The sequence below is a fragment of the Hippopotamus amphibius genome, chromosome 5 (assembly GCF_030028045.1).
Source record: "Hippopotamus amphibius kiboko isolate mHipAmp2 chromosome 5, mHipAmp2.hap2, whole genome shotgun sequence".
In the NCBI taxonomy this organism is placed as follows: domain Eukaryota; kingdom Metazoa; phylum Chordata; class Mammalia; order Artiodactyla; family Hippopotamidae; genus Hippopotamus; species Hippopotamus amphibius.
This window is the reverse complement of record NC_080190.1, coordinates 110,879,522-110,891,839: the sequence shown is the minus strand read 5'-3', so window position 1 is coordinate 110,891,839 and position 12,318 is coordinate 110,879,522.

Genomic DNA, 12,318 nt, shown 5'->3' with positions numbered 1-12,318 from the left:
AGATATTAAATATTCTGTGAGAAGATATGACAAAATATTACTCTTGATGGACTAATTGTCAGCATCCATTGATGATTGTTGACTGATTCAGTCATTATAACGGTGGTTGGCAAATGGTGATTTCAAATGCCATTACTCTTGTATATTTTTTGTTAGCATGTTACTAAAAAGAAATAATTTTTCCTTAGCTATGTATTCATTTATTTATATCAGTGTGAATTGTAGAATCCTATTTTATTGAATATAATCTCTTACTGTAATTATTTATTTAGATATTCAAGTTGTAATGCTAATAAGAGCTCCTTCAAGTTTGGTCTGGGTCTTTTTGACAATTCCTCCATCATTCTTTTATGCATTTCTTTTCATTGGCTCAGAATTAAACCAGGATCATCTTATAGTTTCCCCACCCCAGTTTTGGAATCAGCCATTTTTTCCAAGAATTCCTGATTCCTTTAAGAGAAGAGTGGTATTTAGAAGCTAAAAGGCAGGTATTAGATGTGCTTATTGCTACCAGGGAGTCTTTGCTTCTATACATTTTTAGAGTACAGAAACAGTTACCACATTGATATTACCAAGACCAATCCAAATCTACAGGCCTCATTCTGTCTTCTTAATTTCCATATTTGTTTCTCCCTTCTCTGAGTGAGAAAACTGTCTCCCATTTCCATAAAGTTTTTATGTGTTCAGTTCTAGAAAGCATAGAACATGATTTTCGAACTGCTTATTGATGTTTTTATCATAAAAGAAGCCTTTAACTAGGATTTAAATTTATTATGAATGCTTTTAGAAGGTATTGTTCCTTTTGTCTTTAACTTGAGGGCATGTAGTCTAACCACTGTGTTGAGAGTAACTTAGTTTTGACCTCAACCATCCTTTCTTCAAGTTGCAATGTTATTCATGTGAATACAGATAAGCTAATGTGTTTCTGTTTTTTCAGTTTTAGAGGTATATGGATTTTATTTTTTCTGAGTATATAAAACTTTACCATGGCTATGCAAGGTGTGTACAGAAACATATAGTCAGAGAATATACCAGTAGACCATTTCTACTCACTCTCTGAAACTAACCAGTCTCATTAGTATCTAGTTTATCCTTTGTGCTTAAACAGGTAAATACTTGTGTATATTTTATTTTCCCCTCTGTTACATGTAACAGTTACTCTCCTGTACTTATCCTTTTTCACACAACAATATATATTCTGGAAATTATTCCATATCAGTTCTTCTTCATTCATTCTTACAGTTTTATACCATTCTATCAGATGTGCTGATATTATATAGGTATAGAGATACCAGAGTTTATTCAATTACTCCTCTATGTATGAAGATTATATTGTGTCCAATATTTTATGATAATTATATTGTAGTGAATATCCTTGAGTATACCATGAGTGTTTTAGTGTTGCTGGAGAATGTAGCCTTAGATAAATTCTTAAAATTGGGATTACTGAATGAATAAGTAAACATCTATGTATTTTTTGGTGAGTTTTGCCAAATTCTCTTTCACAAGGATTGTATAAATTTGAGAGCAATATATGAGAGTCTGTTTCTCTGGTCTCACCAATAGATGTGCTGTTTTACAGTTTGATATTTTCCAATTTTTATGTTTTAAATTGTTTTCTTTTAATTACGTATGATGTTGAACTTACTTTTGTATGTTTAAGGATAACATTTTCATTTTTTGTTTGAGAATTATCTGTTTGTATTTTTTTTGTCCATTATACTTTCAGGTTTTTGTAATTTTTGTCTCTGTTTTTAAGAAGTCTTCATATATTAGAAATATTTAACCCTGTTTCTATAATATGTTGCAAATATTATCTTTCAGTTTGTCAGTTGTATTTTTATTTCATTTATGGTATCTTTGTTATGCCAATTAAAAGTTGTATAGCCAGTTAACAATTCTTTTATTTTATTGCCTCCGGATTTTTAGTCACAATTAGAAAGCCTTTTCCTACACGCAAGTTAAAGAAGAATCCACCAATATTTTATTTTGCACTAGTTAAATCTGCACTTTATATTAATCAGTACCACCTTATTTTTACTAAAGTTTTCTTCTCATTTTAGCTACTATTTGATATTTAAGTACATCAACAATATCATCCACCTTTTTTTAATACAGTTGCTATTAGTTGATTTGTCATTGACAATGGTTGTTATCGTATTTGAGAGACAAGTGTCTACTATTAAAATTAATAATTTCTTATTATAGAATATCAATTAAAAATTTAAGAGCAGTTTATAGATCTAAATAGCACTATGTTAATAAATTCATGCAGCCTTAAATGATGTGTTTGTTTAATTAAAAGTGGTAATAAATGAAGCCAGAGAAATACTAGTCACTAAATTATTTAAGACCTTGTAAGATATTCCACTTAATTTGGACTTATTCCTAAGAAAAGAAAAGAGTGCTTATAGGCTTTTAATTACTGAAGTGACAGATACTGTGGCTGTAATGTAAATAATGGATTAGAGAATGTATGAAGCTTGAAAAAAGGAACCAAATTAACATACTGAAATACGATGGTGGTTTCTTCAAAAGAACTAGTATTTGTGAGAGACGTGAATAGATTTAAGACTATTTGGAAGGTAAAAGCAACATAATTTAGAAAAGGATGAATTTGGGTATGAGTGATATGGAAGAGTCCAAGATAAAGCTCAAAGTTTTTGTTTATTTCAACTTCATGCATGGTTATAACAATCACTTAGGTATCAAAGGGCGAGAAGAGATGATAAATTGAATTTTTGAAATGTTATGTTTTAGATGACTAAGGGACCTAAGTGGGAGGTTCAATAAATAGTTGCATAAACGGATCTGAGTCCCAAGAGACTTTTCTTGGCTAAAGTTAATGATTTTATCATCTTTAACACAGAAGAGGATGAGTTTTCTTGAGTAAATTGTGGAAGTGCTGTAATCATAGTAAAAGTGACATTGTAGGAGGAAAAATGGACAAGCACTGAAAGAAAAGTTTCTTTCTTAATAATATTATATGTACAGATGCATTTCAATGAATCTATTCATTTCAACAGAACCTCTGGCAATGCTGGGCTTGGAAAGAAAGCTTGAAACAGTTTGTGGGTAGGTCTAGCTTGAGGCCAGATTTTCTGGTCAACCAACCAGGACAATTATAGATGCGAAGATCTCCTTTACTGATGATTTTTTTTAAAGCAGGGCCAATAGGCCACATGGTTTTTACTAAACAGAATCAATTCTTGATATGCCCTCCCCTGAAGCTTTACAAAGCAACAATGGGTGGTAGGAGAGGGAAGGAAGCAAACACATCTACACTCACACAGGGTAACTTGAAACTTAATGCAGGGGTCTGTGGCAATGCAAAACTTCTGATCTATATACTCTGCGAGTGTTTTTAAATCACATATCTATTGAATACTTGTGAACTTTGAAAACATAATGTAGTAATGTATTTGAAAGAGTTAATGAGGGAAGTCAAGAGCAATAAAAGATCACAAGACAAGAAGGTCAGTCTAGCCAAAGAAAATGGTGATAAATTGTAACCAGGTGTTTTTATTTCCTGATTCCTCAAGTACTGCACACTCAGCTTTCTCTGCGAGGAAGGGCAGCTTGTGAAATTCCATACAACATTTGTCAGCTTCAATAATTCCTTGCAAGATCTCAGAATTATTTGCTTTAATCTCAACTACCTCAGGGGCAGATGAGATAAACCATCGGGAAATTATATATGTAGTAAGAGAAAATCTACTGTTCATTGTGATTTAGGAACTTCATAGGAATACTTTATTGGCATTCTGACGTTTGTCTGCTATAATCATTCAGAACAAAAGTAGGTCTAATTGTGGCATTGCTCATATGCACAGGTCAAAAGCCAAGTTGTGAAGCATTCCATAATTACATACTGAGTTTTGCAACACAAATGCTCAAATTCCTGCGAGTGTACTTCACACATTATTTGTGCTCTCTCTGAGTTTCTTCATAAGGTCAACTTTTCTATAATTGCACACTGCACTCTGTAGTATTCTTTGTTTTTGTGTTGGTATTTGCTTTAGTCCGTATTATTTCACTAAACTATATGGACAGAAAAACATTCAAAGAATTTGTCAGTCTAATGTATTGTATCCGCATCTGAGATACAGAGCAGAGAAACCATCTGGGAAGAAACAGACAAAGTATAAACACATTTTCTGGTATTGGACCTAGAAAATACACTGACCAGATTAAGGCAAGAAACAAGCCCTTGTCAGCCAAAGGGGTACAAGGCAAGATTCCTACTTCCCACCTATGGTTTGAAGAAAGGGATAAAATGATAGGAAAATCCATTGTATTTAAAATATCAGTACAGAAGAGGAAAGAACATTCTTCTGCTGCTGCACTGCAAGGAGATGCACTTTTCTGTGTGAGCATTTTCATGGATCTGTTCATCAAAATATTGACTCCTAAAGTTACTTTCCTACAGGTGTACCGGTCTTCAGGCATGAAGCCTCGGGGAATATTCTAGCCCTGTCAATCAGTGGCTAATTAACACATGATATCTTAAAAGATGCAGATCTTTTGGAAAGGACTACGTGGCCTTCTGGTATCTGACAGTTCGGTGCTAATTGATGATTTGAGCTAACCATGGACAAGGATTCATTTTTTTTAAATGCTTGACTGTAGTTTCCTTGAATAAAAATCATGTTTACTACATTTCCTTTTATTCTTTCCTATTAATGGTACTAGAGAAAAGAAGTTAGAATAAACCAGTTTTCATATTAAGTCCCCTTAATTAAAAAGATCTCTTTTATTCCAAAAATAGTTGTGACCTTAAGTCAGGAAAAGCAAGTCACTCTGCTATGATCTGGTTATTTTCCATAAATTAAAAAAAAATGGAAAGGAAATAAAGTCAATTAATTATCTAAGAAAATGACAACCCATTACCAGATAACTGAGCTTGGGATATTTCAAGACAACATTTTTTTCAGAGGTAGAGAAGGCATGTTCCTGAATGGGGATAAAGAAGTACATCAATATCATGTTTATGGGGAGTTGCAGGGATGAGTGGTTTGAATAGCATCCTACAACTCACCATTTGATAACATTCCTGGAACTGGAGAGTTTGCACCCCCCCCATGTTAAAGGATAAAAGTTTCAAGTCATTAACTATGAATAATAAAAAGAAACAAACTGATGCCAAGACTTGGAAGCAACTAAGGTGTACTTCAGTATATTAATGAATGAATAAACTGTGGTACATTCAGAAAATGGAATATTATTCAGCTCTAAGAAGAAATAAGCTATCAATGAAATGAAAAGATATGGAGATATTACTAGTGAAAGGCCCCAAGCTGAAAAGACTATGTGCCATATGATTCCAACTATATGACATTCTGGAAAAGGCAAAACTATGGAGAGAGGAAAAAGGTCAGTGTTTGCCAGGATCAATGAGGAGGCAGAAATGAATAAATAGAGTACAGAGGATTTTTAGGCAGAGAAACTACTCTGTATAATACTGCAGTGGTGGATCATGTCATTATACATTTGTCGAAACCCATCGAATGTACAATAGCAAGCATGAACCCTAATATGAATCATGAACATTGAGTGATTATAATGTGTCAATGTAGATTCATCAGTTATAACAAATGTACCACTCTAGTGGGGGATCTCACTTGTGGGGTTGACGGAGCTGTGCGTGTGTGCTGGGGATGTATGGGAAATCCCTGTACCTTCTGCTCAATGTTACTGTGAACCTAAAGGTGCTCTAAAAATGAAATTTATTAAAAAAAAAAGAAAGAAAGACATGAACAGTCAAGTCATGAAAAGACATGGAATAGACTTAAAAGCATATTATTATGTGAAAGAAGCCAATCTGGAAAGCCTACACATCAGATGATTCCAACTACATGAGATTGTGGAAAAGGCAGAGCTATGGAGGCAGTAAAAGGATCAGTGGTCACTAGGGATTAGCAAAGAGGGAGGGATGAATTACTCGGGCACAGAGGATTTTTAGGGCAGTGAAATTATTCTCTATGATACTCTAATGGATGATATATGTCATTAGGCATTGATCGAAACCCTTAAAATGTATCCAAAAAAACACCAGGGACTTAATGTCAACTATGGACTTTGGATGATAATGATGCATCTGTATAGGTTCATTGATTGTAACAAATGTACTACTCTGGTGGGGATTATTGATAGTGGGAAAGGCTGTGCATGTGTGCAGGCAGGAGGTAAATAAGAACTTTCTACTTGATTTTTCTTTGAATCTAAAACTGCTCCAAAAAATAAAGTCTATTAAAAACCAAAAGAAAAAAGAAACAAAGTGAAACTCAAGCAAACTGAAACTCCAAGAAGTGACTGATATTAGGAAGCTACCCAGAAGAAAACTTCTTGGCCTATTCTGAAGCTCAGTGACATGCAAATTTTCCATTTGAATAGAGGAGAAATTTATTACTCAGACTTTGGGATATTTTCTGATTGAGAGGCAGGATATTTTGGAGGAATGTTTCAAACAATTCATTGCTTAAACACAAAAATACAAGGAATGTTGATCTGTTTAATAAGCCCTATCTCAAGGATAGAAACTAATAGCCAGACAAAATTGTGTAGGAGCCTGACATTTTAGAAAGGAAAATTAATCATTTTCCATGAATCATGAGTTAGGAAATTTATAACTTTAGCAACTTGATTGTGTTTAATTTTGTAAAATTGTTTTTTGTTTGTTTCTTTTATCTTAGTGATTAGCAATAGAATCTACTGGCTTGTTTATTTTTAGTGGCAACAAAGAAAAGAAAGAACAAAGGAGACAGCATTCCTATTTCACTTCAAGTTTGGGGGAAGAAAAATCCTCAAAGGATAGATTAGTTGGTTGCAAACAACCAATGAAGAAATAAGGGAAAATCATTCCTTTTGGCAAAGTGGATAAAGAAAAAAAAAAGGGGGTGGGGAGGAGAGGTGGGCTTGAAGAAGAACCTTGGGGCTATGCATGTAAAAGGTCTTTGAACATCTGTAGTAACAATTCATCATGTAATTTCCAAATAACATTAGCATCTTGTAGATATTTGGAAGAAAGGAAATGATATTTGTTTTTCTTGGTGAGGATACTTAGAAAGAAGAACCTGAGTGCAACTAAGAAAAATTTTTAAATAGAATGTTTATTATTTAGATAAGGATTATTTCCAATAATCACTATAATTTGTCACTGGTAAAATGAAATGTAGGGTCAAACCTCTCACTACTTTTTTTTATAAGTTGCATGGCAAAATAGGATATATTGGTACTAAACTACATCTCACTAACCTCTTTGCCTCAGCTATTGACACGACAAGTTGTTTTTATCTTGAAACTGTGCTAAAATACACTTGGCTTTGCCAGTGAGCTAAAATGGCTCACTGTTTTCTTGCCAGAAAACAAGAAACTAGCAATTTTTAAAATGGGTAATAATTTATGCTCCAATGACCTACACCTACCTCATTTTGGGTAATATAGTGCTGTTTCATTTAAATGTTTTAATGTATTCAAACTTAATTTATTACTATTAAAAACTACTCAGTTGACATTTATAAGACTGAACTCCTTTGTCTTTAACTACATAACAGGTACAGCAGGGGTATAATTTGGTAATATAAAATGCTCTCCTTGATTACATAGCACATCTACCTTGTGTTTGCTGGAATGGAAATCTCCAGCTTCAGGGCTGGATATTACTTTTTTCAAGTTTCACTTTATTGTTATAGTGCATTAATAACAATGCAAATTTCATTCTAGTTATCATAATGTGTGTATTTGAATATTGAGGAAGAGAGAAATAATAATAGTAAATAATAAGATAACTTACTTGCTCATTACACATAATTCATTCTAAATAACATGGGTTAAGGAGCATAGGTCAAATAGAAATAAAAGTTTAAAAGACAAAGAACTTCCAGGGATCTGAAAATAATAACAGCTAAGTCCGCATCTTTCAATATATCATCTCCAAACAATTCAAATCTATAAGAAGAAAACAACAATAATAACAAAACTATACAAAAATATGCCTTAAGCATGACTTCAAGACAAAGAATGACCAAACTTCAAAATAACGATAAATTAAAAAAGAAAAACATTAAATCCCAGAAAACAATCTTCACATGATAGCACCACTGCCAATCTCTGTGGTGAGCAAGGACAGGCAAAGAAAAGGAGAAGAGAAAAGAGATAAGAGAAACTTGGGAGACAATTGGATAATAAAGGGGAAAATTGAGAGTCTTACCAGATGAAAACCAAATGTCAGAGACACAGAACCTCTTTCCCAGCCATAAAAAAAGAAGTAGCAAAACCCACTAAAGATCTGGATTTTTTCTATTTTGATGTACTGATAAAAGGGGATGCCACTGAATTAGAAACTCTGTTAAATACCCAAAGTTCTCAACGAGCAAAAGAAAACCCTAAATCTATACAGAATTATTATAAAAATCAGAAAATAAAATGTAATGAACTTTGACTGATGAAACTCCATCTCTCCAAAAAATAAAAAGAAGAAAAGCAGGTAGCAAAAAACAACTGTAAGGCAATACAGTAAGTCCCCTACATACAAATCTTCAAGTTGTGAACTTTTAAAGATGCAAACGTGTGTTCATATGTCCAAAAACATGTTAGTTCACATTTCTGGCGTACATTGTCACATGCGTGCATCCTCTGCAAGTGGCTGTGCTTTTGTGTACAGTAACTGTATAGAGTACAGTAGTACAGTATTTTTATTTCAAGCCCAGGATGTGAGTGAAATTGCAGCTTGCCCTCCAACTCCTATTGCTTTTGATCCTTCAGCTCTACCACCTCCAACCTCCTCTCCCTCCTCCAGTTAGTAACTCTTCTTGCCTGTTCGCTGGATGCCAGCCCCTGTATGCCAGCTGTTGTACTGTACTACCGTACTTTTCAAGGTACTGTACTGTGAGATTAAAAATGTTTTCTTTATTTTTTGTTTGTTTTTTTATGGATTCTTTGTGTGAAACATATTATAAACCTATTACAGTGCAGTACTATATAGCTGATTATGTTAGTTGGGTACCTAGGCTAACTTTGTTGGACTTACGAACAAATTGGACTTACGGACATGCTTTCAGAACAGAACTCATTTTTATGTAGGGGACTTACTGTACTTCAAATTAGTTAAATATACACACATAATAAAAGTATTTTGGGATATGGAAAAATCCCTTGAATTATAAATTTAATAATTAAGATCAGGAAGGAGCAGAAAAAGAGAGAAAGAAATGAAGGAAGGTGGATTAGATTCAGTACAGAAATAGAAGACACTGAAGAAATTATCTCAGAAATAAAAACAAATGCATAATGCTCAAGAGAGGATAAAAATAAATAAAACTTCATAATAATTAGGAAAAACAGGAGAACAACCAAAGATACAAAAATTAAAGAAGTGAAAAGAGCCAGTAAGAACATGATAAAAATGGAAGACAGGAAGAGAAGGAATAATATTTGTATAATTGGAGTTAGTAAAGAGTAAAACAATGCATTCATACAAAATTAGCATGTATAATTGTGATTCAAAAAAATTTCCAGAAATAGCTATATATTGAAAGGGCTGATTCGAAAACTGGCAACATTATGTGGAATCATCAACCTTGAAAAATATGTTAGTAAAACTATTAGACTTCAAAGTTGAAAATAATTCTCAAGGATACTACAAATAAGATCAAATAAATTGCAAGAAAAGTATATTGGGAGCAGAATTTTCAAAATCTTGACAAAAAGTCTTTCTTTCCTATTCTTTCTGAGTGTTCTTCAGTGTGTTTTGGAAAATTTCCAGGAACATTTGGGAGATAAGTTAACCTTATGATGAATGTGAGTTATGAAATTGATTGAAGGGCTAACTTTTTCTGGTGAAGTAAACACAATTGAAGTGTACTTAATGACAACTTTGGGCAATTCCACTTCAGAAAGTTCAAAGCACTAATAATGAATACTCCAGTGCAAAGGATGTAAAATTGGTATCAGAAAAGTTTGACTTGCTGTGTTTCCTCCACTTCTCCCCAGTCTTCTGACAAGCCCATTGTTCCTAATATGCAGTAATTGCTCCAAAACTTTTAATCCCCATTGGATCAATTCTTAAACATTCTTCTACTATTTCATAACCTAGACAGTGTAGAAGAGGATCCATACCAGGATAACTGTGATGGATTGAAAATAATTTCTAATGTTACAAAAAAGAAGGAATTTTAGTTGTTTCAGCTCCATTTCAGGTGACTCAGGTGGTTATAAAGTGACCTCTTAATTAAATTTTCCATTTATAGCCATTATTATCAAAGAAGCATCTCTAAGTCAGTGAATTGAAGATCAGGAGCAAGGAAGGATTTTGCCTTAACAATTGGAAGACAATGGTTTTACTAAGATGTGGATGATATTTTTGGAACTTCTCAGATCATTGCCATTTGGGAAATATAGTCATTTTTATTACTTGTGACTAAAGTTTCCACAGGGAAAGTAGATAGCGTCTCATCAGGCATAAATATTTTGTATTATTTGAATATTCTTTGAGATATGGGTCTCAGTCTTTTAGCATTTCATATTCTTTTAAATTAAATTATTTTCCTCAAGAAACTTTTTCTCGGGACTTTAAATACATTAGTTATAAAAGAAAATAGGAGAACCATATTATTTGTATATATGTAATTCAAAATAAATTGAAATTACATAGTATATAATTTCAAATTTTCAATGGAAAAATAAGAAATATAATTTTATATACTCTGTCCTTCCTTCCTTCCTTCCTTCCTTCCTTCCTTCCTTCCTTCCTTCCTTCCTTCCAGCCTTCCTTCCTTCCTTCCTTCTTGAATGAATCAGTCCAAGATATACTCACTAGGACTAATTAAGGCAGGTATTCCCACAAGTAGAGGGAAGAACCCAGAGCCCAGTGTAGGGTGTCGTTATCCAAGCAGATTGGAAATATCATCCATTCAGAAATGGGAACGGCTATGCTGAGGGCTGCCTAGTTAGGGGTATCAAAGCCCAAGTGAGTAAGGAGAATATATGCAAGAAGCATGGATGCAGCAGTCATCCAGCCAAGTATGTGGGATCTGAAGAGAAAGGAAGGGCAGTGTTCACAGTGAGTAGCAGTGACACTGACATAAGATTGTTTACATTAAGAGGAAATCAATCACATTTTTAAAATACTGAAAATAATTTCCAGATTTTTAACTTAAATTCAAGGCCCAAGAAACTCACAGATTGGTCTTTTGTACCTGCAAGGCCACCTGGAGGCCCTCACATTGCAATAGCACTCAGGGGTTGAAGAGGAGAATACCAAATATATAAAGGGAGAAAACAAAATTATACCCAGTGTATGCTGCACAACATTGCCCGAAAATATATAAAGAACACAGCACCACTAGTAAAATTGCCACCAAAACATGTAAAATCTGAATCTAATCATGAGAACACATCAGATAAATCAAACTTGAGAATAATTCTAAAAAATAACTGAACCCTAAACTTCTCAGGCCAAAATCATGAAAGTCAAGGAAAAACTGAGAAATTGCTTTGAATTGAAAGAGGCTAAAGGAAACTTTTTACTCAAAATAAAATAAAATAAAATCATGCAATATAAAATGTATTTAATTACTTTTAAGAAGAAACACAGTTATTTTTAAAGCCTACTAAAATCAATGGTTATTTATATAATTGAAAAATCATTTAAGAAAGATGCTAAATTCTGAACTAAATGTTAAGGTAAAGAGATTTTTCACAAATATTTGTTATTTTTAGTAATCAATTTAAACAATATTTGCTTGCATCAGATAAATTAAACTTATTGATAAACAAAATAGAATCAATAGAATGCTGTTTATAAAATCATATGTAAAATATTTAAAAAATAATTTAGCAGATAAATTATAATTCAGTAAATGAGAGAAATTCTTCTATAGCTATATGTGCTCAGAATGTTAAGGAAAATTTACTGTTTTATGAGAGAAAGATGAAATCTCCCCTGTGAATAGAATAAAAACTCAATACTTAAAAAAAATCAATTTCCAGAAAAAAAATTTAGCTGTAATTCTGTTGTACGAGTACACTGAGCTCTGTCAGTGAGGCCTCTGAGGAATCATCTTTTGGGACAGTAATAAATAGGGCTTGTTGAGTGTGAACCATTTTCATGTATTTTAGCCTTCTTTCCTCCTGATGATAACTCCTTGGCCTCTGAGGTTTGGTTCTTTATGCCCTTTTACACAGACTCTGCCCATGACTTGCAGGTTGACTCAAGGAGACTTTTGAGTCCTATAAGTTCATTAATTCTCGTATTTCCCCTGCTGTATAGAACATTTAGGCATTATTTCACATGGAGTATTGTGAATGGGGATATTTTTC